Below are 24,464 nucleotides of genomic sequence, written 5' to 3'. Positions count from 1 at the left end.
GGTCATAGAGGAGCTCTATGTGAAGTCTATTGAGGGACCTCCATACTGCTTTCCAAAGTGTTTGAACAAGTTTACACTCCCACCAACAATGCAGTAAGGTTTCCTTCTATCCACATCCCCTCCAGCATCTGTTGTTATTAGAGTTCCTGATTATAGCCCTTCTAACTGGGGTGAGGTGATATCTCAGTGTTGTCTTGATTTGCATTTCTTTTATGGCTAGGGAGGTTGAGCATTTCTTCATGTGTCTATTGGCCAACCTTCCTTCCTCTTCAGAGAAGTTTCTCTTTAAGTCTTTAGCCCAGTTATTGATTAAGCAATTGTTTATTTGAGGATTTGTTATTAGGGGATTTAACTTTTTGAGTTCCAGGTATATTTTAGATATGAGACCCTTGTCCGTTGTATGGTTAGTGAAGATCTTCTCCCAATCTGTGGGCTTTCTATTGATCTTGCTAGCTATGTCGTTTGCCATGCAGAGGCTCTACAATTTCATGCAATCCCATTTGTCCAACCTTTCTTTGATTTGCTGTGTTTCTGGGTTTTTATTAAGAAAATTTCGGCCTGTGCCAAGGAGCCCTAGAGTTTCTCCTATTCCTTCCTGTAATATTTTCAGGGTGTCTGCTTTGACTCCGAGTTCTTTGATCCATTTGGAGTTGACTCTGGTGCAGGGTGATATATAAGGATAACACAACATGCAAACATAGAAGGCATCCAAATAGGGGAAGATGAAGTATAACTCTCCCTCTTGCAGACGACATGATCTTGTATTTAAAGAAGGATGGAATCCACTCCCAAATTACTCAAGCTGATTCAAAACTTTGGCAAAGTAGCAGGGTATAAAATTAACCCTCAAAAATCAATGGCTTTTCTTTATGCCAACAATGAGAAAAGCGTGGCTGAAATCAGGAAAGCAACTCCATTCGTAATACCCCCACAAAAAATAAAATACCCAAGAATTAACTTAACCAAAGAAGTGAAGTGCCTCTATGATGAAAACATTAAAAACCTGAAAAAAGAAATCAAAACAAAACTTAGAAAGTGGAAAAACCTCCCATGCTCCTGGATTGTAAGGATCAACATTGTGAAAATAGCAATAGTCCCCAAGGCTATCTACACATTCAATGAGATACCTGTCAATATTCCAACCTCATTCTTCAAGGAAATAGAAGAGGCAATCCCAATATTCATATGGATCAATAAAAGACCCCAAATAGCAAAAACGCTCCTTAACAGAAAGAACAGTGCTGGAGGAATATCAATACCAAATTTCAAACTCAACTACAAAGCCATAGTAATTAAAACAGCTTGGTACTGGCACAAGAACAGACCTCAGGACCAATGGAATAGAATTGAAAACCCAGAAATGAACCCACAGACCAATAGCCATCTAATCTTCGATAAAGGAGCTAAAAAAATAGGATGGAAGAAAGACAGCCTCTTCAGTAAATGGTGCTGGCAAAATTGGTTAATCACTTGTAGAAAACTAAAGCTAGATCCTTATCTCATATACTCTTATAAGACCATTTTAACTCCTTAAAAAGAACAAGGTCCTTATATATCTATTTCAGAAAGTTCAGTGCCCTGAAATGCATTGAGTGAGAGAGCCAACAAATTAATTTCTGACTATTTTATTTCCTTTTTGAAATACTGTATGGCCTTTGCATGTGATTTACCAACTCTGTAGCTCAGGTCCTCATTGTAGAAGGGGAAGAAAAATAATGCCTACTTTATAGTGCTTTGGGATGGAGTAAAATAATTAATACAAGTAAAAGTCCTAAAACAAGGGAGCAATTAGAAATGTTACTTATTATAATCTTGCTACTGCATATTTATAGGAGTCTTTAGAACTTTTTAGAGCATTTATTCTAAAGAGAACATCTTAGTTGGAAGGTGAATGCTAATATCTGAGTTGAGAAAATTGGAAGAGGAAAAAAAAATATATATCAATGATCCTGGAAGCTCAGATCCAGGAGTGTAGTTCCTGATACTTATTCATTGCAAAAAATAAAAAAGATGTGTGTGTGTGTGTGTGTGTGTGTGTGTGTGTGTGTGTGTGTGTGTATGTATGTATGTGGGAGGGGGTGGAGAAGGGAGGCAGCTCATAGAGCCTGAAGTAAGTGTCTTTAGTGAGGACATTTCTGGGAAAGTTCTTGACACAATCTTCACATATCTTTTAGGTGAATGAAAGGTCATCATTTAGTTGTCAGTGTAATCAAGATTATTTCCCCATTTTGATGCCAATTTTTCCATCATTAGCAAATTTTATCTGGAGATCGATAGTGTTAGTAAATTGAGTCTCATGGGGTCTTGGGTTCAACTTCTCTTTCCTCCAAAGACCACATCCCTATAAATTTTGTCCTGCCAGGGCTGAATTATATCAAGAAACTTATTTGTGTGTCACTTTCAGGTCTCATGCATTTAATCAGCTTTCTTTCTTCATTACACAATTGACTATTCACTGCAGTGCTGCTGAGATTTTAATGATATTTTCCAACAATACAAAATACACTGCACCAAGAAGTTAGATTTTTCTGTTTTAATTGTTCTTTTCTCTCTGTATCCACAGTCATTGTTTGTGAGACACAGACCAGTCTCCTTTGAGAAGCTTCCCTCAGTGTTCTCCACTGTTCTCAGTTTCTTTGCTTCCCTTTATCATATGTACATTTCATGTTATAATAATAATTTTAATTTTCTATAGCTCAACTAGATTTCAAATAGGTCAGGATTTATTGATCTTTGTCTCCAAATATTCAAAATCTGATATAAAAGGTGGAACTCATACATATTTACTGAATGAATAAATCATTGGGCAATTGTCTATGAATTTTCATGTTTCTGAGTATATTAGATTTAATTCTAGGAATTCGCCTGGCAGAGAAAGGGAAAAATATATTTGGAAGAGCATATAGAATGGTCAAGGAGAAAAACAGCAGTGTAAAGTATGTATTTTGTGAATTGTAAAGGGTTTAGTGTCATAAATCTACTTGTTCCAGAATTCACTAGAGAACAGGTCTTTATTCTTAAACACAGTACTCAAGATTATCTCTCTGACGACTTCTCAGACTTTTTTCCTTCCCATTTCCTGAAAAAGAATGAAATAACTTTTCTTCTTTCTCTCTTCCTTGTCCCTCCCTCCCTCTTTCCCTCCCTCCCTCCCTCCCTCCCTTCCTTCCTTCCTTCTTTCCTTCCTTCCTTTCTTTTTTCCTTCCTTCCTTCCTTCCTTCCCAGCTAAGTTGCTTTATTATGTTATCTATTTTTACTGATTATAGATTGCTTCCTTGGACCTGTTTTTTCCATTTGGCAACATGTGCACAGATACTTTCTGCAGTTTCTATAAATATTAACAATCAAGCAAGGCTAGAGGGTGTGCAAGGAACATGGATGAGAGTCCCTTGTAACATTTTATTTACTCTGAGCACGTGTTTTTATTGGCCTTGTTTGTATATCTTTCTCTTACTTCTGCTTCTCCCTACTTTTCCTCTTACTTACTTTTCTCTTCTTTTCACTTTATTTTAGCAATTCTATGGCTGCATTGATGAGGAAAAATTGAATGCTTAGGTCAAGTTTGTGATTGAATCATATAAACTTCTTACTATGAATATCCCATTTTGGCTGATTACTACTTGGCAGCAGAGGTGATTCTCCTGCTACTCATCTGGAGAGACTGGTTATTTCAAACGTATCAGTGAGTTAGTGAATGGAAGTGGAGAAAAAGAGACACTATAGTTATGAGAGGGTAAGTCTCCTACTAAATAATTGTTCTCTTTTTCTACTTAAACTCTGAGTATTCAATTATTATTTGGGGTTTGCATAACTAAACTGAATTTCTGAACTTGGTACAGTTATTTTAATAGGGATAGGTTTTATAAAGTGTTAAGAGTTAATTTCTAGCCAAGTTTCATTTTATGTTACTTGGCATTATTGTTATATATGTTTTAAGTTTATATTTTAAGTACACAGGAAACTGATCAAATTAGCATATTATTACTTTAAAAATATTTTTAGTGGTTATTCTATATTTAAAATCAGTCATTCAAAAATAATGTTGTGCATGTTGATGTTTTTATATTCGTTTTGTGTAAATTTTCTTCCAACATTAATAAAAAAGTTATAAATTCTATTTCTCCTATTCTTTATGACAATTAAGTATTTGTTTCTAAATATTCTTCAGTATCTGATATTTACTAGAGTCAAAGTATAATTTTTAAATGTATTCCTTAAAGTCTTAATTTCCATTAAATCATTAAAAATATAAAAGCTAAACTGAAAATTGATTCAAAAGATGCTTTATACTGATTCTCTGCCTGATGCTTAAGAAGTACAAAGCACACATATAAAATTAATTGGAATTAGGGCTGGGAAAGTGGCTCAGTGGTAGAGCGGTTGCCTTGCATGCCTGAGGCCCTGGGTTCTATTCCTCAGCACCACATAAGCAAAAAGAAAAAAAGCCGGAAGTGGCGCTGTGGCTCAAGTGGTAGAGCGCTAGCCTTGAGCTGAAGAGCTGAGGGACAGCGCCCAGGCCCAGAGTTCAGGCCCCACAACCAGACTCAAAATAAATAAATAAATAAAATTAACTGGAATTATAGACATAAACCTGGCTCACATCTGTAACCCTAGCAACTGAGGAAGGCTTAAATAGTTGAGATTGTGGTTCTAGGCCGGTGCAGGCAGGAAAAAGTTCATGAGAACATTTCTGCATGAAAAGCTGGATGTGGTGGCACCAAGAAGCTAATCATGTTCAGGTTCATTCCCAGGTGGGAAGTGAGACCCCCATCTCATAAATTACCAAAAATAGGGTTAAAGTAATGGCAAAAATAGGGGTAGGCAGTTACAGCAGCTGTCTAGAAGTATGAGGACCAGAATAAAAACATAAGAAATAAGAAAAAAGAGATGAAAAATTAATACAGACAAATTCATACCTTGAGTAATTTCTCCAGGTTCACAGCAAAGCTATTGTATATTAAGGGAAAGTCAAGTACTCCAATATGTTCATGTGTGTCACAGATGAAGTATTTTCCTGGGCGCCTTGCCCTTCCTTCCCATCTTGGAATCCAGGCTTCACTTCCACTGGTCACATCAAAGCTGATAGTCTGGTGCTTTGCCTTTGGCACTGAGTTGATTCAGCCTTTTAAGAGAAGCACGAAAAACACCAACATTCTGTGTTTACACTTTGCCAGTTATACATTGGAAAGACTCCTTTTTTTAATGCTCTGAAGTTAAGCCTTGCCTACACTGGCATTTACTTTTCACTTACCCATAAATTATAATTGAAATGGTACTATCTATACTAGGTATTGAGAAAATCATATCAAATCTTTAAGTAGTTCCATTTTTTAAAGCTATTATATTTTAAAAATAAATACTATATTGGTTAACACATTACATCAAATATATACTTCCTTTAATACAGGCTATATTCAAATTCAGTATAAAGAGATAACAAACAATGATTTTGGACAAAGAGAACTAAATGATATATTTAATTTTTAAGAAGTGGATTTTTAAGAAATTCCTTTTTCTCAGTTAAGTTACAGTAGCATTTCAACACATAACACTTAGTTCTTTTCCCATTTGTGAACTGAATGATGTCTTTCTAAATATCCATGTTTTTGATTCTATGTAATTCTGAATTTGTTTTTAGACTAGAACTTTTGAAGATTGTATTAGGTGATTTACGATGGTTGGTTTACCAGTATCTTTAAAGAAGAGGAAGTCTCAGGCAGGCAAGCAGAGAGGAAAAGCCATCTGTCTATAAATTTTGTTTCTCAAGCCACTTGCTTTGTGGTGTTTTGTTGTAGTCCTTCAGAAGGAATTGCCTTCTTCCTTTAACCAAATCTGATTGTATCATCTTTCCAAGACAGGAAAGAGAAGAGGAGTATGAGCAACACGAGGCAGAGGTTTTGGTATAGATTACAAGAAGAATAGAAGAAAACACAATGTGATGGTGCTTAGAAGCAATGTAGAGGTTAACAGAACTACTTTCTCAAGACAAGACACAGGGAAAAATAACAACTATTTAACCTGTATCACAACCTGTGGTAACTATGACCCATACCAGAGCTCATACAATTCTCTCAGAAATCACATAAAAAGATGATATTGTTACTCTGATTAGTCATATGTTGTAGATGAGATTTTGTAGATGATGGACTGAGGTTTACTGAAAGAAAATTGGTGCTTTAAGGTGGAAATGAAGCCCAGCTCTGTTGTTGTCCAAAGAGGACACTTCGATGGTTATACTCTGTTTTCTATATGTGAAAAAAAATTCTCAGAAAAAGGTAATTATTACATTTCTCACTGCAAGCACCATGCTGATGTTATAAAACCTCTGATAAGGCAAAATTTAAACCTGTTGTAAGTAACTGAATGATAATAAAAGAGACACTTTTACCCTAGGACAATCAAATTACAGTAGCATTTTGATTCTACTGTTGGTAATGCAAGAATGTTGTGGGGAGACAAGAAAGGATGACATGAACCCTTGGGCTAGTGAGGACTGGCGTGATGAAAGTAGAATGACTGGATATTTCAGTTTTGCTTCTGACATACATTCATGTTTATCTGCATTTTTAAAAAGAAATGTTAGATTTGTCCTTGATATCATCTTTCCATTCAGAAATACTGATTAATCCAAAATTAAAATTTCCTCAGAAACTTTAAATTTAAACAATAGGCCAATATCATTATCTTTATTGGGTTGTTGGTTGAACAATTATTTTATTTTCTATGTAGGTTAGAAGCTTTTTGAGCTCATACAGTGACCTTCTTTTGGGGAAATAATACTAATGCAGTATTTAAAAAGTCATATGGCTCTTCAAAAGCACCTTTTGTTTGCACATATAATTGGCTTTCAGCAGTTTCAAAAAGCCTCACAATTATCTGCTGCTCCTGTTATTTAGCCTTTTCATTTGTTTATGCATGTGCATATATTAATTGCACAAAGGATTTTCTGGTGACATTTTCATAAATGAAGAATGGTTCAATATCCTTAACCATGCATAAAGTGCAGACCAGCGAGGTGCCATCTCACCCTGGTCAGGTGTTCCATGGCTGCATAGCATTGCTCATCAGAAAAAGAACCATAATCAGAAGAACTTAATTATTTGGCTAAATTTGTTTGGCACATGAAGGACCAAATCAGGAGGAGGAATAAATGTTGGATGATAATGTAGTTTCTACAAACTTATATTTCCTTTACCTTATTCAAACTATTTTTTTAGAGATGAGGTAGTTTTTCACTGCTGTCGTTTTGACAAAAATAAAAAAGTTGTAAGATTTTGGCTTATGGAGTTATTTTCTCAGTCATTTTCAAGAATCTACAATGTCTTTGTCTCATTTCATGTTGGATCACTACATTTAGATTACTGAAACAATAATGAAAAGACCTTTCTTTAGTCATGTTTAGTTAATATGTGGATTTGAAAGACATGAGTTCCTAATAGATTTAGAAAACACAGTTGACATACAAACATATGTTGTCCTGAAATATAAAAGCATTAACATGAGGGGGGTTTCATAGTTCAGTTCACTCTTGTAGACTTTTGGTTCAATTCATTTTATGCAAGTATTGTTCTTCACTGCATTACTTTGACTTATACAACCAACAAAGAAATGTGCTCTGTAAAATGATTTGATTTATTAATATGATTAAAAGTATCTTTAGACATAATTTCTTTAAAGATAAAATAATATTTCCTAAGTAGGATATTTTAGATAGTTGATTATAGATATATGTTTGGCTACACTCATATTCTAAACAAAGAATTGGACTTTAAGGTAGAGCTTGCTACAATATTTCAATATGTTTTACAATTTGGAATTCTTCCAAAGAATATGGTTTACAGTTTTGCATTTAAGAAAGTCTCATGAACAAGATTAATTTGAACTTAATTATATAGAGTGACTATCTTAAAAAAATTTCCCTGTAAATAGCTTGCAGACCAGAAAATTTGTGAGTTGAGTTTAGCAGGAGCTATGCCTCTTAAGAAAAGTATACAGCAAAAGAGATGTGCTGAAGTACAAATGGAAGCACCCATTAAGTCAGGAGATTCTATTCTAATTAGTCAAACACCCATTCTGTATATTGCTGCTGCTGCTGAAGGAGTGAAGAGCATGCTAAGTATTCAGTACTCAGAGCAGCTAAGTGTCATTTTATCCTCCAGCATCCCTTATTCATTCCATTAAGTAATGCTCACCTGCCCCACACATAAATAATATTCAATATGCTATTTCAATCATTTTGAATATTTCAATATGATTTTGGATTTTTCATAGCTATATCATCATTCTTGTTACTTATGCTTTTCTCTTTCATCCCTCACATGTTTGGTTTTCTATTTCTATCTGTATATTAAAAGTATGACTGGAAGATCACTTCCACTAGGAAACCAATCTTCAAGTCACCTTGCAGTGTCAAGATGAAATGCTCCAAGAAATTGAGATGGGTGGATTCCTTATTTATCAGCTATGCATACACTGCAGTGACACATAGTTCTGTGAGGACTGGATTCAAATATTTCAAATATTGTCATATTAGGTATGATAAATATTTGGAGAGAATGCATAAACTATGTATTTCAATAAAATAGTGACAGGGAAACATCAGTGTAGTGTTTTCACTATTTGCTTACTCTTAAAGACTTCAGCTGTGGTAGAGAAAAAACAAAGGAAGAGGTAACAATGCTCAATAGGAAATGTACTCATTACCTTACTCATGTAACTGTAACCCCTCTGTACAGTATTTTTGCAATAAAAATACATACAAAAAACAGACGTCAACCTGGTTTCTGACACCAGAATGACAGGAAACAAGGCTGAATGAGACACAGAAGACACTATGTTGAAAAGGACCTTTACAACTTTGTTGGGGATGGGGGAGGGTTGGGGAGGTGGGGAAAGAGAAGGGATAGTAGGGGAAAAACAAAGAAGGGATAACAATGCTCAATAGGAAATGTACTCATGACCTTGCTCATGTAACTGCAACCCCTCTGGAGAGTATCTTTACAATAAAAAATATTAAAGAAAGAAATCTGCTTCTACTAAGTAAATATGGAAGTTAGTGCTTACAAATGATGGGGAATTCTTAATTTTTTTGTGAGTGTCTCAGAATTTAAATGTACAATGTGTTTCACCCCATACCAACAAATGAATAAAGTGAATAAATAATTAGTGCAAATAAAAAAAACTGATAGAAAAATATTGTGACTAGAAAAAATGAGATACCTGTTTTCCTTAAGCTTTCAATAATATAAGTGATGATCCAATACAAGTTAGTTGTTTCTAGTTGTTAAGACTAAAAAGAAATAAAAATTCAAACAATGAACCGGAAGATTAAACTGAAGATTAGTAAATAAGCAGCACCATTTTTGCAAAAACAGCAATTGAAGTGATTGTAATGTATTTCTAATTTTACTTATTCTACTTAATTAAATTAATTTAATAAAGATTAGGTGCATAAATGGAGCAATACTTTGTGTTTGATTTTCTTGCAAAACTTGGGACATTGAAAACTTTCCAATGGAAAAGGTATGCCTACAAGGTGTGTTTTAATTGTGTTATTAGAGTTTTCACTGCGACGCGGGCAGCAACTTCATTGCAAGTTCAGTAATCTTACTGACAAGCACATTAAAGTGAGAAGAAAAAGGCCAGAGAGGTTATTCAGAGTTGTTAGGCATTTCAAAGGGGTAATTTATTATCTTCACTTAATTTTCACGTCTGCTCACTTCATCTGGAAGAATAATGGAAGGAAAACCAGCTAATCAGACCCGGCCTATAATCTGGTGAGGCTTCTGAATGGGATTGTATTATCTCATAGAGAAACTTCATTTTTTTTCTAGTTTTAAACACTGACTTTTAATTTTCCATTCTGAGAACTGAAGCATCATCATGCCTATAGCAGTCTTTTGTTAAAACAACTATATAAATAAGTGGGCTAAAGACTTAAAGAGAAACTTCTCTGAAGAGGAAAGAAGGATGACCAATAGACAAATGAAGAAATGTTCAACCTCCCTAGCCATAAAAGAAATTCAAATCAAAACAACACTGAGATACCACCTCACCCCAGTTAGAATGGCTAAAATCAAGAACTCTAATAACAACAGATGCTGGAGGGGATGTGGACAGAAGGGAACCTTACTGCATTGTTGGTGGGAGTGTAAACTTGTTCAACCACTTTGGAAAGCAGTATGGAGGTTCCTCAAAAGACTCCACATAGAGCTCCCCTATGACCCAGCAATCCCACTTTTGGGCATTTACCCAAATGATCACAAACAAGACCATACTAAAGCTACCAGCATAACTATATTTATTGCAGCCTTATTTACCACTCTACCACTGAGCCACCTTCCCAGCCAAAGATTTATTAGTTATATTTCACATGTACCTAGGGAATGAGGATTTCTCAAAGAGGTGACTCATAATAGTTTATATAGCCAGGAGAAAGGGAAAAGACCTCAAGACTCAAAGAACAGAAAACTGGCAAAAAAAAAACTATGGAAAACACATGTTAAATAATGGCCAGTTAGCTGAATTTGTTTTATACAGTCTAGGCTTGGAAGGATCTAAAGTTAGAGAAGAGAGAGACTTGAGGCACTTTCTTTATCTAATGAGTTGCTTTTAGCTCATAACTTCTATACCAAATTGAGATACTATGGTGGTACATTCTGATAGTCTTCACACCTGGTAATTAGACCTTTCTGAACTTCACTTTTCCTCTTTAAAATAGAAGTGATGTTATTCCGGTAACACATACATGAATATATACATATATATATATATATATACATATATGTATATCATATGTGTGTTAATAATTAAGAGCTATTTTCCAACCCAAATGTTTACTATTTAATCTACATAAGGTAATCATAATCCATATTCTCATCCACCAGCCCTATAAGGAATAAAATGAATACTTAAAATTATTCATCTAGTTTTATTTTTCTTTTTCAAATTCCTAAGAAATAGGGTTGCTAAGAAGGTTAAAAAGGCAGAATGCATGTAAAAATACTATAACTTAAACCTTGGTAAACACTAAGCTCTTCTTATATTTACTGTTATTGCTTTAATATAATCCCTCTAGCAAATTTACAGTTTAAAATTCCACTAAAGCCTTTAAATTGCAAATTACCATTAGAGTGGTTAAAATAATGAAACTGTATTTTAAAACCTCTGCAACTCAAGTCTTCCGCTTTGCCTAACTTGGACTGATATTTATTATAATAAGAAATGATGAGATTTAACTATATAATACTTCATCTAATCTAAAATGCCATCAATAGTCACATACACATTTGTTTTATATGCCATTAAGAAAGAAAAATGCTTCTAATTAATTCTAAAATGTTGTAGATTAAAGATATATTACAATTTCAGGAGGGTTAAATATGCAAAATTGTCTTAGAATTGATGAGATATGGTAATTAAATTGATGTGTCTGATTTTCCCTTCACCCCTGAGTTGGAATAATTTCAGATTAAAGCAGAGACCCAGTAGGCAAGCCCATCCATATTTCTGAGCTGTATTAATGGTTTCCCAGACCATCTTGGCAGTACCAATAGGCTTTTGCTTCTTCTGCAGCAAAAAATTGATATGGCTTATACATCCTGAAAAATCAACCCTAGATCATGCATATGAACTCTGACTGAAAACTGCACCATTATTCAGGTGTCTTTCTAAGGCACTAGCAAATCAAAATATTTGTTTTCTCTATTTAAAACATGCATATATTGATGCATATACACAATCTTTTACTGATAAGGGTTGAAATAGAATCAATCAATGTATAAAAACAATCTATTCATTCAGTGTTAATAGATTAAATGAACTCCACAAAGTTTGAAACATCACAAATATTGATGATTTGGGTAGTTTTTGTAAGAATGAGAGATGTAAAGAAACCAAAGTCATTACACACACTTTATGCAAAGTACCGCACAAGAATATTTACTATTGTAGTAATGCATCATATTTTTCTGCTTTCATTTTCAAATCAATTGAAATAGGGAAGATTGAATACAAACTCCTCTAAGCAGAGTTATTATTTTTTCTTCAACTGCTGTTTTCTTTTCTTTGAATATTATTGCCACATGGATATGTTTATTCATGTGTCTCAATGATTCATATGTTTATGGTCCTTGTTTATGTCTGGTGCACAGTTGGCATTGTTAAATATAGGTTTGTGAAATGAGACTCTTGATTTGAAATAGCTGGCCCATAAAATGAAGCTTTTAGATTATCAAGTCAGTGCATTAAAGTGAGGAATCAACACATGATTCATTCTCATTCTGTTCATCATTTTCACACCAGATGAGAGAAAAAAATCAGTTAGCATTTGCTTAGTTTTTCATTTGTCTGCAATGATTTGTATACTTTACCAACATTGTGTTGACAGGTGTTCAATGCCATAGACTTGTGTCAGATCCAATCTTTGCTATGTAAATACTTATTGCCACAATGCAATGACACTCACACAGAATGGCAGTAAACAAATACATATTTGTAGAAATCCACAGCTACCTAAATTTCCTAAAAACTTCTATCCTTCAAGATGAATGATTAAGACACAGGATAGTTTCTGCTTCTTTACGCAAAATTTATTCTGTCTTTGTGCTTGGTTAAGGTTCATAGCATCTTGAACAGTGTAAATGATGTAATATATCAGAATATTTATGGCAGTTCATTACCAATGAACCAGTTTCAAAGAATTAGTATATTTTAAAAGGTTGCCTTTCTGCAAATACAATTTTTTTGAATTAGTTCTGAGGCTTGGACTCAGGACCTGAATGTTATTCCTCAGCTTTTTCCTCTCAAGTCTAGCACTCTATTACTTGAGGCACAACTCTACTTCTGGCTTTTTGATGGTTTATTGGAAACTAAAAAAACTCACAATTTTTCTTGCCTGGGCTGGCTTTCAACTGTTAGGATTACGGGTCTGAATCACTCATACCCAACATTCTGAAAACACTTTTGGTGGATTTTACATTAAAAATTTTGACTGCCAGTTATGAGGAGTTTAGTCTTGGGCAATATTATCTTAGCTCAAGCAGTAATATGAATCAGGTACAGAATCAGAACTTAGTTCCTTTTGTTTTCTCTTTGGACCATTCAGAAATCCTAATCCTCAATGTATCTAGACCATTGGTACAGTGGAAACACTAATACTAATTGTTTGTTTTTGTTTTTCTTCCATTATTTCTTTCTCTATAGGAACACCCTGTATTGGTTATGAGCTGCCAACAAGTGATTTGGAATTGGTCACGACCTGAATTGTAAGTGGAAATTGGAGGCTTACACCCAGAAATTTATGGGTTCTGCTTGTGTGATTGTGTGACAGAGGATTCATCAACTATTCTGCTGTTTCTAAAACAGATCTCTCACTTACTGTCTTTGTGCTAAGAATTTCAGAGAGAGTGTTAGGGTGTGTTTAAGTGGATGGTAGCCTTGCCAGGCAATCTGCAAAAATTCAGGTTACATTAGAGTTCATAAGTAATTCTTCCTGATTTTACAGATGCATGTGCGGTTGGTGTGCACAGAGCAGGCATGAAGTTAAAGCCTTCCAAGTTTGCTACTAATTTATTTCTTTGGACACAAACTGTACTTTAGCATGCAAGGGAGAATGACTTGAAATAATTATTTGGGCTTGGTTATTCTGTTAGAAAACAACAAATACCCTAAGGCCTCATTGTACAGGCCGAAATTTTCTTAATAAAAACCCAGAAACACAAGAAATCAAAGAAAGGTTGGACAAGTGGGATTGGATGAAACTGCAGAGCTTCTATGTGGCAAAAGACATAGCAAGCAAGATCAATAGAAAGCGCACGGATTGGGAGAAGACCTTCACTAGTCATATAACAGACAATGGTCTCATATCTAAAATATACTTAGAACTGAAAAATTAAATCCCCCAACAACAAAACCTCAGAAGAACAACTGCCCAATCAATAAGTGGGCTAAAGACTCAAAGAGAGACTTCTCTGAAGAGGAATAAGAATGGCCAATAGACATAAGAAGAAATGCTCAACCTCTCTAGCCATAAAAGAAATGCAAATCAAGACAACACTGAGATACCACCTCACCCCAGTTAGAATGGCTATAATCAAGAACTAATAACAACAGATGCTGGAGGGGATGTGGCCAAAGGGAACCCTACTGCATTGTTGGTGGGAGTGTAAACTTGTTCAACCACTTTGGAAAGCAGTATGGAGATTCCTCAAAAAACTCCACATAGAGCTCCCCTATGACCCAGCAATTCCACTTCTGGGCCTTTACCCAAATGATCACAAATAAGGCCATACTAAAGCTACCAGCACAACTATGTTTATCACAGCATTATTTACCATAGCTAAGATATGGAGCCAACCCAGATGTCCCTCAGTAGATGAATGGATCAAGAAAATGTGCTATATATACATATGTATATGTATATGTATATACATATGTGTATATCTATATCTATATACATATAGTGAAATTCTATGCCTACATCAGAAAGGATGACATGGCCCCATATGTTAGGAAATTGAAAGACTTGGGAAAAATTATATTAAGTGAAGCAAGCCAGACTCAAAAAACATAGGTCCCATGGTTTCCCTTATCTGCAATAACTTGTATATGACTAGGACAAGCAGAGGTCAAAAGCTATGTACATATGACCAAAACCTGATGATGCACAAAATGAACCCCAAGATAGGGACACAAGAGGTTTTATCTTTGTTGCTGCTCTTTTTAATGTACTTATAATGTACTATGTGATTTTTTTGTATGTTCTTCCCCCATGGTATAACCTCTGTTGTCACTGTATTTGATGTCTGTGCCCTGCATCTTGTACATAAATTTTTCTAATTTGGGGCGGGGAAGGGAAATAACAAAATGCTGGAATGAGGATACAGGATGACTTATTGTAACAATGAGGTGTACAAGACACTGTGTTGAAAATGAACTTTACAACTTTCTGGGTGAGGGGAGGGAGGAGTTGGGGAGGTTTTGAAGAAAGGGGTGGTAGAGAATAAATGAAGGAGGGTATAACAATGCTCAATAGAAAATGGACTCATTACTTTGCTCATATAACTGTAACCCCACTGTACAGTATCTTTACAATAATATATATATATATATATATATATTAAGAAAAAAAGAAAAAAACAAATATTTGGGCCCAAATATTCTTTGCAAGTTTCTCATGCCTAAATTACAGAAATAAAAGTTGATGAAGTCATGAACAGGCTCAATTTATACCCAACCCCAATTATCTTGAGTAATAACAAGGTACTCTCAACCACATGGTAGGAATTCTAGCGTGCTTATACTACTCCACAGCCTTTTAAAAGACAAGACCTGTGAGAAGCATACAAACCACTTCCCACGTAGAACATTTCAGCGTTTTGATTTGGACTCATTTCGATGAGGACTGGAATCCCAGGTCTGGAGCTTGCTCTGTAAACTTGGGCAAATTCTTTCTTATCTCTAAATTTCAGTTTCTTCTTCATAAAATATTATTTTGGGGAGTTGAGTATTTGCTGAAGTTTCCTATAGTTGGATCAGAGTTTTGTTTTATTCAGTTATTTTAAAAATAAAATATGAAAAAGTAATATTACATTAATCATTTTACATTAATCATGTATCTACATTGTCAATTCTCTCCTTTCTGGATACCCTCAGGAATTTTCTTGATGAGGATGTGTTTTCATAAGGAAAATACTTTTTAACAGGATTGTACTTTGGATTATTATCTTCTCCACATTCTCTTTATATTTTCTTTCCTTTGGTTATGTGTTTTGATCATTTATATTTAGCTTTTGACCACAGCTGTTCAAGTAGAAGCTTTGTTGTCTCTCTTTAATCCTCTTTGTCTAGAGCTCTAGGCTCCAATTTCTAGTTGTCTGTTGAAATATCACTTTTGATATTCTGTCAGCACCTCTAAATAGAAGCTCTAAAATAAAAATGATGATTTTTCCCTTTCAGACTTATGTATGCTGTTAGATTTCTCTTTGGTGTTACATCACTCTGACTATCTGGGGTGCTTGAGGTTATATGTGATTTTTTTCTGTTCTCTTCTACTTTATCCTCAATAGTCTACTAACCACAGAATACCATGGTGCTCTCTGCCAAAAGTCTCTCTGTCCTCTTATCCCCAATTCCTTTTGCGTGCACATTTACTGGATTCATTCACCGCCTACCCATTATTCACTTGTATTACTCTCTTCTGTTTTTAATCCATTTTTTCCCCTCAACTATAAGCTATCACAGTCTCAGGACTCATTTTCCATGTGAAGAATGCAGTCATAAAATTCAATGCATATCCTACAAAATTAAGACAATTGAGGGATGGGATGGGATGAGAGGGATGGGGAGAATTATGAAAGGAGTTACACTGAGCAAAATTTATTGTATTTGCAGACTGCTTTGTACGACTACGTAGAAACCAACAAAACTTCAATAACTATTGTAAACCAAAGTCTAAAACATGGTTGTGGTATTAATATTTATGCCTTAATTTAATTCATACTTAGTTTTTATTTGAAATGAAATTGCTTTAGTTCTAAATAAGTGTGGTTTTAATATGTATTTGATCACAATGAATGCGTTGTTATAATGAATATGAAGTCCTAATGCATATGTAAAATTACGATGTGGGTGAGGTCACTATGGGATTGAGGTCTTACTGAGAATGACCTTACTACACTTAACCTAAAGGTTAAATGTGTATCAGGTCACAATGTATGAGTTCTCAATGAGAACTCAAAATGGTATCTCAACATGTATGTCTACATTGTATATAAGATCCTAACAAGCATTCAGTAGTAGGTTTGAGATCAATGGTATATCATTCTAATGAATTGTGTGAGGTCACCATGTGAGGTGGTCACAATGGCATGTGGTCACAATGGCATGTGGTCACAGTGTCATAAAGATTGTGAGGTATGTGGTCCTAATGAGTTATGGGGTCCTCATGGGTTTGAGTCACAATACATAGGATATCATTAAGGTTGACACATAACAATGGGCATGAAGTTACAATAGATATGAAAACCAAATAAAGGTGAGGTCACAAAATATTGGGGTTCACAGCAAGTGTGACCCCACAGTGAGTCTAGATCCTATTGGATTGAAGTCACTATGGTAGTAATTTGAGACAGGCATGGGCTCACAGTGGATGTGATGTTATACTGGTATAGTCACACTGGTATGAGGTATTAAAAGGTATGTGAGGTCATTACTGGCATGAGGTAAATGTGGTTGTGAAATAGTACAAGATGTGAGGTAACACTTAATGTGAAGTCACAATGGGTTTTATGTCACAGGTGTAGTTATATGATAGAATAGGCATGAAATCATGGTGGATGAAGTCATAACAGAAGGAATTTGAGATCATAATTGGAGTTTGAGCTAATACAAGGCATAAGGTTACAAGGAGTTGAGCTCCTACTGGGAAAGTGAAGTCATGTTGGACACAAATAGGTGTGATGTCAAATGAATGTGAATTTGCAATAGATGTGATGTTATAATGAGTGTGAGGTCAAAGAAGTATGAACTCACAATAGGTGAGGCATCCTATTGGTTTGAGTCATGAGTCATTGGTTGACATGAGTTTCTGTACATTATGAGATTTGAAGAAGAAGCTTTTTGGAGGTTTTAATTGTCGTGAATTCACAGTGACTGTGAGGCCCTGATAATAATAACAGGTAGGAGATTACAGTGGGGATGAGGTCCTGATGGGTATGAATTTACAATTGGTGTGAGCTCACAAAAAGGATATGAGTTCACAATCAGCATGAGAATAGAATAGGGATGTGAAGTCCCAATGGGCGTTTGAGAGCATCATGGGGATATGAGACCACAGTGGGGTGTGAGGTCAGCATGGCAATGTGAGCCTACAATGGCGATATGAGGTCACAATGGCATATGAGGTAACATGGGGCTGTGAGGTCACATAGTGATATGGGGATACAATGGCCCTGAGGTCACAATGGGGATACATTCACAATGGGTTTGAGGTCACAATGGAGAGGTGAAGTCACAGTCATTATATGGGGTCACAAGGGGCATGAAGTCACTAAGAGGCTTTGAGGTCACAGAGGTAATATGAGGGCACATTAACCACTTGAGAGCACAGTATCTTGAGGTTGCAATGGGAATTTGATGGCAGGGGGTTTGCATCACAGTAGTGATGTGAGGGTAAAAAAGATACATGAAGTCACTATGGCATGAAGTCATTGTAGGCATAAGGTCACAATGGAGATTTTAGATCACAATGGCAATGTGAGGGCACAATAGCCATGAGGCCACAATGGAGATTTGAGATGACAGCATGAAGTCACTATAGGCATGGGGTCCCAATGTGGCTATGAATACACTATTGGAATGAAGTCACTATTAGTGATAGGTCATATTAGGGATGCTAGGTTACTGTGGGAAGGAGATCACAAAGGATATAAAGGCCTATATGGGGATATGAAGACACCTTCGGCATTAGACCCCTATGGGCATGAGCTCATAATGGGCATAAGGGCCCAAGGGTAGTGATCTCTCAATCAATTTAATGTATTTAATATCATGTATTTAATAATGTATTTAAGATCAGAAAGCATGTAAATTCCAATTGGGATTGTGTGAGGACACAATGGACATGAGATCCACTAGTAATGATATCCCAAAGGGCATGAAATTAGAAAGGATTTGGTGTCCTCATGGGTGTGATATAGCAATGTGTATGAAGTCTTAATGAATGCGAGGCCAACATGGGGTTGACAGCTAATGGAGTGTTTGAGGTATAAGGAGAAGGACAATACAATGTTTATAAGGTACTAATGGTAGTTTGGGTTCATAGTGGGTATATGATCCTAATCGGAACAAGGGACCAGTAAATGTGAGGTACTGAGTGGGGTGTGACTTTGTAATGAGTTTGAGGTCACAATGGGCATGAGGTTGTAATAGTCCTTGAGCTCACGTTAGGGTGAGATCACTCTGCATGTGGAGTCATAATTGATGTGAGGTCACAACACATGTGAGTTCCTAATGGGGTTTGTGAGATCAGAGTGAATGTGAAATACAGGCGAACACCAAGAGTATGTGACAGTAGCAAATGTGCTGAATACTTAATATTTGCTGATATTTTGCAGATTGAATTGAATAGTTTTATCTATTTATTTTAAAAATAAAATCCGATGTCCTTTCTCCTTGTTTTGTTCCCCTCTGTCTCTAGTATTTATCAGCCTTACTCTCCTCTTACTTTCTCACATCCTATGCTTCTGAGCAGTAAGGCAAAAGAGGGGTCATATGTAGTGGGAGAGAATGCCTCCTGGCGCAGGGTTTCCAGAGGATGATCTGAGTCAGTGGGATTTCTCTCACTGAGATACCCTTCAGGTTATTTTTATATGTCTTCCAGGAAGGATCGTTCTGCGAGTCACAGTGACAAAGCAAAATGATTTCTTATCATGACCAAGATAGAAGGAAATTACTTGGTTTTTATAAAGTTAATTTCCCCCACATTTGCTATTCACGCATGAGCTAGAATGAATTTTCAATGGTCACCTCAAGATTTGTGAAGCTGACTTGAGGTAATATACATGAAGTGACCAGATCAGAGCCTGGCCTCTGGGTGCTCAGTGAAATGTGCCTGTTAATGTTATTAATATGTCAATGGAGGATATGGCATGAATCATGAGTAGATGATAGAATTTTTTTTTCTTGTGCAACATTGAATTAGGAATGTATGGAGACCGTAAATATGTCTCAGAATGTTTTAGGAGAATGCAGTGTTCCTCATCATAGTGGTGGCTTGAAATTACCACAAGTACTAAACTCTATGTATATTAGGATTTTCCCTGTGCATGAATAACTGTGGTAAGGCTTAATTTGTAAAGTAGGAAGCATAAGAATTAAGCCACAATAATGAAATTGAACAGCCATTAAAAACACACTCTACTAATCTCTGTCTCTCTTCCAAAATAGAATTTTTCTACTTAACATTTTCATTTGAGTGCAGATAACTGAAAACATGGGAAAATGGGACACTACAATACGGTCACATAGGGAATGTTTGCATTTAGTTGGAGCTCAAAGCAGAACATGACTAAGGGTTCCACCTCCTTTTTTATAAGCCTGCTCAGGTCCATTAGCCTCTATGTTACCACGGGGTTAAAGTGATCGCCCCCTCCCCCATTTTAAGGGATTCATTTCATTGAGCTCCACTACCCCCCTCCCCCCCCCTGCCCCCAGGAAGCTATAGCATGAGTCTTCATGTCTTTGCCACTCACAAAAAATATTATTTCATGTCTTCTATTTTATTTGACTTCTTTTTCTTTTCACTTGGTCTAGGAAATAGTTAACTACCTTTTTCATGTGTATCATCAACTTGAATTATGTTTAAGGAACTTCCTGAAATAAGATATCAGTGTGGCTTCTGCCGCAGAGGAATAAAGGAACCCTACATGTATGAATGATGGTAATCCTTATCCAGGGCCTGAGTCCCTCAGCACTCCAGAAAAGAGCATAAATTTTCACAATATCCATGACTATTGCCTTTTACATCCAGGACTCAGAGTTATGGAGAGGTATGTAAAATTGTGGGCAGACAGGAAGTGGGTTGACTATACTTCTGGGAGAGTTATTATGCATTGCATATTCAAGGTTGTTTATCTTGTGCTCATGAAATCTGGCACTACAACACTCCTAGTTGATGACAGAGGCTGAATAACGTGGATGTGGCTGAAACATTTGTCCTTTTAAGGGACACCTTATCATTTGACTATTGATTTAGTGTGGGAATTAGGATCAATCCTTTCTTGTTCTAACATTGAAACCAATTTGTAAGAAGGGTGACAGAAATTTCAGAATCAACCAATGGTATTTGTAATGATTATATAAAATTACTCTTGCTTGATATTTGAATTATAATCAGTGGTAAATATTTTTAAATGATTTCCAAAGGAAAGGTTCATTTTCTTAATGGGATCAATTCTTTTGTAGTTTCAAAACAATTAAGAAAATTATTCCAAGGCTGGTTTGCTCTAAGACTATATTTGTTTTCTTGTTCTAGTTTTCATGTGTTCGGATAACTTAAAATTCAAAAAATTCAAAAAAAAAGAAATTTTAGAATCAATTATACAATATTTTTACCTAAAATATACCCTTTTGAATTTCAAAGAAAGACTGTTATACATTTTTTTCTCCCAATTTAGACCATTTTGAAAATTGTAGTGAGAAGAAAAACTCCCCAATAATGTGATAGTATCTCTGGTAAAGCAGGTGTTACATACTTTGGGAAGGGATAAGAAGTAGTAGCCAAGGTTCTTAATATTTGCCAAGGATCCAGAGAAATTTAGGATAAAGAAATAAATTTTTCATTATTCAAGAGTATTAGTGAATGAGACAATTACCTTTTTGTTGAATAACTCTCATTAATGATGTTCATAAGAACTGGTTGGAAAACATTACTGATTTCAAAGGAAGAAAGTAGTTGAGTAGCTGACGTGGGAGAGACTAAAATAGGAACTAGTTAAATTTTCAAACAGAATAATGAATCAACTATTAGAACTGTAATCATTTATTTATGTAACTCACTTGGTCATTTGGTCATAATATCTGTGTCGTGGGGCTTGAACTCTGGGCCTGGGCGCTGTCCCTCAGCTCTTCAGCTCAAGGCGAGCGCTCTACTACTTGAGCTACAGCGCCACTTCCGGTTTTCTGGTGGTTTATTGGAGATAGGAGTTTCAGGGTCTCTCCTGCCCGGGCTGGCTTTGAACAGCGATCCTCAGATCTCAGCCTCCTGAGTAGCTAGGATTACAGGCGTGAGCCACCAGCGCCCGGCGTCTCTGAGACTCTTATCACCAATTAGCCACCAGAAAACCGAAAATGGTGGTGTGGCTCAAATTGGTAGAGCACTAGCCTTGAGCAGAAGAGCTCAGGGACAGCAACCAAGCCCAGAGTTTAAGCCCCACAACTGATAAAAATACATAAATAAAAATTAGGCACTCTCTATTGACTTTTATTAGGATTTAGCTATATTTTATCAAATCTTCCCTCTCTACTACACAATTCCCAATCCTACAGCATTCCAGTGTATTTCTATTGTCCTTTTGATTATTAATATTCATATTTACCTAAGGCTGAGCCCATGATTCAGAATGAAACCAGGTAGTGAACTTTGATGCTGCTGCTGCTGCTGATTGATGAGTTGCTGTTTAAAAATTTCATGATACCAGTGCTGTTGAATTTTTCCTCAGGAGAATTTTGGATTTTCTAGGTTGTCTAAACTCTTTCAAAAGGTTTCCTCCAAATCTGGGAAGAAATTTACAAGCATAAATATTTAGATTATTAGTTTTCCCTTTATTGTCCTTATGCTACAAAGCATGTCAGTGTTAGGTGCGACTATGATTTACACAAACCCTTGATTTTTAGCATGACCAGGGGAATCATTGGCTGTAGAGTGGGACGTAGAAGGTTCAACTTCCAATTTTTTGAACAGAAGTAGAACCATTTCTCCAGTTTTGTCAATTTTATCTCTGTCAGGGCCATTTCAATATTCTACTGTTTCAGTTGATTCTTCATAGTTTCTCCATTGCAAGTTTAAGATTGACTTTTGTCAGTTGACTAAAAAACTATTTATCAGAGTTTGAACCTAAAAATGCTGCTATTTTAGTGTTTTTCTTCTTTGCTTTATATTTGTGGATTTGTATATTCCAATATAACCAGTTGGTTGCGTTTTCAGAGTGGACAGGAATCAATTTATGTAGTTCACTGTCTTTAACCAGAAACATGACTTTTTTTTAAATAAGGTTAATAATTATACTTCTACTCCTACAATTATACTTCTACTTCTACTGTAATGGTGACAATGTATTCATTATAAAATTTTTTCTTTTGTATTCATTTACATATGATAACTTTAAACTCTTAATTATTAATGCATATTTATGTGTGATAAGGAAATAGAAGGCTATATTTAAAGGCTTTTTCTTAAACTGAAATCTTTATCTAAGTGTTAAGATTTTGAAAAGAATATGCCAAAGTAAAATTTTTGTCATACTTAGCACTTCAAATTTGATGGATTTTGGGAAAGCTTTAGAAGGTCTTTCCTGTCTTCTCCTCTTTGACCTTGTGAAGCACTTCATAGAAGGCAGAATTTTTCCTTTTTTAGGTAATCATTGGAACTTTAACATCTTATCTTTCTGTGTAGAAACTGGCCATAAAGAACTTCTCTGATCTACTTTCTCAAATAGGAGATGGCAAGGCCTTCATTGCAGAAAGAATCTTGCTTCATACTGGGGAGGAAGGAATGTCATACAGCTAGACCGGGGAGAAGCTGAGCAGACAGGTAGTATGATCTATTACCATTAGGACAGTCTTTTGTCCAATTGCCTTTCTACACAGCTGCCCATTTTTCACCTATGTAAGAATAAAAATGGATATTTTCCCTACTTTTTCTCACTTTTGAAGGTTCCTGTATCATGTAAAACCTTGATTAAATATGTGTTTGTTCTACTTTTCTCTTGTTAGCCTGTCATTCATTATAGGGATGACAGATGGCCTTTAGGTTAAGGGGAAGAAGCCTTCATACCTCTCTGCCCTACATACATCATTTGAAGTAACATCCACAAATATTACTTTGTAAAGTACTTTCTGGACTATTACACAATGAACATGTTACAAGAACATAAATATATAATATACCATCAATAAATCCTTGGATTCCCCCAGGGAATTTATAGATTTAGGATATTCTGAGTTGAGTTTAATAAAGAGATTCTTTTCAAATGTATAGAAAAGTGTAGATAAGCCACAAGGAGTTAAGACAGCATGTTGGAAATATGAACAAGAAGGTTCTTTGTTCCCAACATATGATTGTATCATGTCCCAATATGTAAAGAAAAGGCAGAATTCTCTGTATTTGTGTGTAGAGACAGCTATGCATAGATAATGCTGCTAAATAGAAATGGTATCTTTGTCTGATAAATGCAAGTTATTCTGTGATTATATTATCAATTTTGTTTTAGAGAAATTAAAATGAAAGGATTAAAACAACACAGTGGATTAATAAGGAATAACTAAGGCAAATAAGTTCCTTTAAACAGCATATAGTAAAATTGTATTTTTTATCACTTTTGACTCCTTGAAAATGGTTAATTTATGTTAAACATATTGTATACATATTTATATGATCTAGTACTTATTGCTTCTGAACAAAATATCTGCCAGGTATTTGACCTCAATATCTTTTCTGTTGGCATGTGAATAAGTTGACTTATAATTAGTGCCCCATGGATGGATCTTAGAACATGTGCAAATCCATATTTGCATTTCAAAATAATTTAGCAGGAATTTTCCATTGAAAACTACATTGAACGTTACAATTAATCCTCAAGTTCTATTTTAAAAGTAATCAGAAGCAGCCTCTTGATTTCAAATTCAAGTGCAAGCCAAAGTTAGGATCCTTACTTGTAAGCTGTGTTTTCATGAAAATGTTTCAC

Source organism: Dipodomys ordii, unplaced genomic scaffold (genome assembly GCF_000151885.1).
Source record: "Dipodomys ordii isolate 6190 unplaced genomic scaffold, Dord_2.0 Scaffold90, whole genome shotgun sequence".
NCBI lineage: Eukaryota > Metazoa > Chordata > Mammalia > Rodentia > Heteromyidae > Dipodomys > Dipodomys ordii.
Note: the sequence above shows the minus strand (reverse complement) of the source record.